The sequence below is a fragment of the Dufourea novaeangliae genome, unplaced genomic scaffold (genome assembly GCF_001272555.1).
Source record: "Dufourea novaeangliae isolate 0120121106 unplaced genomic scaffold, ASM127255v1 scaffold77, whole genome shotgun sequence".
In the NCBI taxonomy this organism is placed as follows: Eukaryota; Metazoa; Arthropoda; class Insecta; order Hymenoptera; family Halictidae; genus Dufourea; species Dufourea novaeangliae.
Window position 1 is genome coordinate 379,388 of NW_015373956.1, and position 4,955 is coordinate 384,342.

Below are 4,955 nucleotides of genomic sequence, written 5' to 3' on the forward strand. Positions count from 1 at the left end.
CGATCCGAGCGGGGTCGGTTAACTCCCGACCCCGCTCGTCGTCCTCCTTCCGCGAGACCACGGTCTCGCAGAAGGAGGACACCGCCTTCCACGACCCTTCGCTCTCCACCATGGCAGCGATCACGGTAGGGAGCGAGAGGTCCCACCCGAGCGCCAATCGGAGTGCCCGCCTCTCCCCGGAGAAGGCCGGACACTCCTCCAGTGCATGTTGCGCGGAGTCGAGCTCCGCGCCGCACTGGTGGCAGCCAGGCGTCTCCTCAGCGCCGACCTTCAGTAGGTACTCCCCGAAACAACCATGTCCGGAGAGCACCTGCGTCAGGCGGTACGTCAACCGACCGTGACGGCGGTCCATCCATGCATCAAACACGGGTAGGACCGCCCCCACGGCCCTCTGTCGGGCGGCGCCGCTGACCACCAGCTGACGCTGCCACGCCTCCCTGGCGAGCCCGCTATAGGCTCGCCTCCACCCCTCGACCGCCTCGGGCGGCGGGTCGATGCCCTCCCGGCGGTGTGCCTGCCGACGCCGATAAACCTCAGCGTCGACCACCGCCTGGAGCTCAAACGACACGACCCGCGCCAGGACGACCGCCGCCTCATGTGCCAGGGTGCGGTATCCGCGGGCGATCCTGACGGCCCTGCGGCGCTGAATACTGCGTAGCAGCTGTCTTCCGCGCCGACAGGCCGCCAGGTTAGGCGCCCATACGGGAGCCCCGTAGAGCGCCATCGCCCGCACCACACCCGTGTAGAGGCGGCGGACCTCTTCCCCCGGACCCCCGAGATTGGGCAAAAGGCGACCCAGAAGTGTCGTCACGCCCTCGATCCGGGGGACGAGGCGGCCGAAGTGGCCCTCCCACCTCCATCGGCCATCCAGGTCGAGGCCGAGGTACTTCATCCTCTCCCCGGCCCGGACGGCCACGTCGCCCACCCGGATCCAGGGCTGGGGCGCTCGCCGCGACAGAGGCAGTCCATGGAATAAGACCACCTCTGTCTTGGGCGGCGATATCCACAGCCCCAGCGCCTGGATCCTCCTGGCCACCCCGGCCACGGCGACCTCCACCATACGGCAGACCCTGGTCCCGTCCCTCCCCAACCCGATGATCAGCGTGTCGTCCGCATAGCAGACGACACGCACACCGGGGGGGAGGAGCCCGCGCAACGCCGAGTCATACCCCAGGTTCCATAGGAATGGTCCTAAAACGGATCCCTGGGGCACTCCCCGGCTCACCCTCCTGCGCACCAGCCTTCCCCCTTGGGCGGGGTACTCTATCTCCCGGTCCGCGAGGTAGTCCCGGACAACGGCTCGCAGATACGGGGGCACTCCGTACTCCCGGAGCGCCCCGCGTATCGCGTCCCAGGGGAGGGTGTTGAACGCGTTGGCTATATCCAAGCTTACAGCCAACGCCAACCGTTGATTACCAGCACCCAACCCAAGGAACTTGTTTTCAAATACAAATAAAGAGGTCCAGTAGCTTACCAGTAATTAAAGTGGCTCATAGTAATTTCCAAGAAAAATTTGCGAATTTCCTTATTGACACAGGTTCTCAACTAAATATAATAAAACAAAATGAAATAGATTCTAACATGAAGATAAATACTGATATTATTTATTATCTCACAGGTATTAATTCAGAAAACATACGTACTTGTGGCGAAATCATTATTCAAGTCCGAGACCTTGATGTAAAGTTTCAAGTTGTTAGTAAGGATTTTCCAATCGCTGAAGCAGGTATCTTAGGAATGCCGTTCTTAGAAAATCAGAACGCAATACTAAAGTTTGGAAGTAGCGAGTCGAATAGTCTTCAACTTGGCCATGAACAATTTTTCCTTTTATCTTCATCTTCTTTTAATTTATCTCCTCGTACAAAAACCCTTATTGTTCTTCCTGTTAAAAACCCTGAAATTAAAACAGGCTATGTAAGAAAATTGATCACTGATTCAGGCATTTATATAGGAGAAGCCTTGGTTACACAGAAAAATGGATTTGCTAAACTTTTTGCAATCAATACCACTCCTAGTCACGCCGTTGTAACGATACCACCCGTTGAATTAGAGGAATTTTCGGAAAGTCTACCTTCACCGCGTTCATCTCGTACTGGAGATCCTAATTTAGATAAATCAAAAGCTGAATCATGTAGATTGGCTCAAATAATTAAGCTTTTAGAATTAGATAGTCTTAATGAAGCCGAGCGAGTTAGTATTTTGGAAATTGTTAATAAATTCTCTTATCAATTTTATCTTCCATCGGATAAATTGAGCTCTACTACTATCCTTCAACATACAATTACCACAACAGACGAAATTCCGATAAATGTAAAACAATATCGATTTCCTCCTATACATAAAGAGGAGATTAAAAAACAAATAAATTCTCTTTTAGAAAATGATATAATACAACCGTCAGACTCACCTTATAATTCGCCTGTTTGGGTGGTTCCCAAAAAACCTGATTCCAGTGGTAAACCTCGTTGGCGCATGGTTATAGATTATCGCAAATTAAATGAAAAATCCGTCAGCGATGCTTATCCCCTCCCAAACATAATTGATATATTAGATCAGATTGGTGCAGCTAAATATTTTAGTACGCTTGATCTTGCTTCCGGCTTTCATCAGATCCCAGTACATGAAAATTCAAAGTCAAAAACTGCTTTTTCCACACCTAATGGGCATTATGAATTTAATAAAATGCCCTTTGGCTTAAAAAATGCCCCAGCAACTTTTCAAAGGTGTATGGACTTACTTCTGTCTGGTCTGCAAGGTGTTGAACTCTTTGTTTATATGGATGACATCGTTTTGTACGCCAATTCGTTAGAGGAACATACACGAAAACTGAGGAATCTTTTAAGTCGTTTGCAAAATGCAGGGTTAACATTGCAACCTGAAAATGTAGATTTTTGCGGCGTGAAATCACTATTTAGGTCATGTTATTTCTGCTGATGGAGTGAAACCTGATCATAAGAAAGTCGAAACTGTGAAGTTCTTTCCTATTCCGAAAACCAGGAAAAATGTAAAACAGTTTTTAGGTCTAGTTGGTTACTATCGACGCTTTATTCCTCAAATGGCAAAAATTGCTAAACCTCTGACTCAACTTTTAAAGGCGGATGTTCCTTTTGTTTGGGATGATATCATTCAATCTGCTTTTGAGGAATTACGTGATATTTGTTCGGAGCCATTGCTTCAATTTCCAAATTTCGATCAAGCATTCCTGGTGACCACAGATGCGTCAAACTATGCAGTAGGGGCGGTATAGAGCCAAGGACAAATCGGTAAAGACCTTCCCATTGCGTATGCTTCTCGAACTTTAGATAAAGGGGAAATTAATTATTCAACTATAGAAAAGGAGTTGTTAGCCATTATATTTGCAGTCACTCACTTTCGACCATATTTATATGGACATCAATTTACTTTGGTCACTGATCATCGACCATTAATTTGGCTACACAACGTAAAAGATCCTACCTCTCGTCTCATGAGATGGCGAATTAAATTAGATGAGTATGATTATAATATAGTATATAAGCCAGGGAAAGTAAATTCCAATGCTGATGCGTTGTCTCGGAATCCTCCGAACAATCTTGTAAATTCTCAACAAATTCTTTCTTCTTCCGTCATGACCTTTACATCTAATCGTTTCAAAACAGATACACTTGATTTTACTGAGACGGACTATACAAACATTTTTCCCTCAAAGCGTCTGCAGGAGGTTGACGTAAGCGCTGACGATTTGCCGTCTGTAGACTCTGAAAGGGTTGAGGATACAGATTCAGACAGAACATTTGAAAAGAATGAAAAATTAGTAGCTACAGTTTTTGCTAGATCATCCGAGGTCGTTTTACAGTCTGATCACCTTGACGATAGACTAACTGATGATGACAGCTCAACCGACAGTTACGAATATCTTACGGCTGATGAGGAAATGCCATTCTTTTCTGATAATCAGTCTACTAATATTACTAAGAACTGTGACGACAATGTAGTGAGTGGAGGATCGCTCTCACAAGGTATTGGGGACATGCTGCGACTCGGTAGTCTATCGGTTATCGGGAATGCTGATTCAGCAAACTCCCATCCTCAGACACCGTTAGGGGCCCCTGTTCCTGTGCCTCCCCTGGGTGCCTGCGCTCTGCCTGGCCTGTTGGCTAACGGGAAGGTCATATTAAGGACTCCGCTTCAGGTCGGTAACAAAGGACCCGCGACTGGCGTCGTGTCAGCAGCTGAGCAGGACATATATCCTTCCCGGCAAAATGCCGCGGCTCAACGCCAGCTGTCTGAATCTTTCCCAACAAATGTTGAGGCGCCGACACAGTCGTTATGGGAACGATCACGATCCTCCGTGGAAACGACTTCTAAAGATGAAAATATTAAAATCCTGACTATGACTACATCTCCTTCTTCAACAGCACAATCATCTCATTCCTTTAATTTCCCTAATATCATCTACTCTAAAGATCATCTTCATATGCACAAAGATAATCTAGTTCATTTTCTACCAATTGATTGTAAAATTATCTCGCAGACCAGTAAAAATTTATTGATTCATGGAAAATTTTCCATTTCACAAATACAACTTTATAAAGTTAATGTAGGGAACGCAATGGTCTTCCCGAATGAAAATCATCATATTTTCCATTTATTTTCCAAAACAAATTCTACAGAATCACAGAGTCTTGATCATTTAACATCTTCTTTGACATCTCTTAAACATCTCATGGAATCCTTAAAAGTAACAACAATCAGCATAGCTAAAACCCATAATAATTTAGAACCAATTACATGGAATTTTCTCAAAAGGCTTCTAAAAGAAAATTTTAATAATTCAAAATATTCAATTACAATTTGCACTGGCGAAATTATAGTTCCTTCTCCATCCAGAAGATCTTCTATTATACAAGAATATCATGAGTCTGTAGTGGGAGGTCATCAAGGTACAGCTAAGTTGTTCAAACGGATAAGAGAGG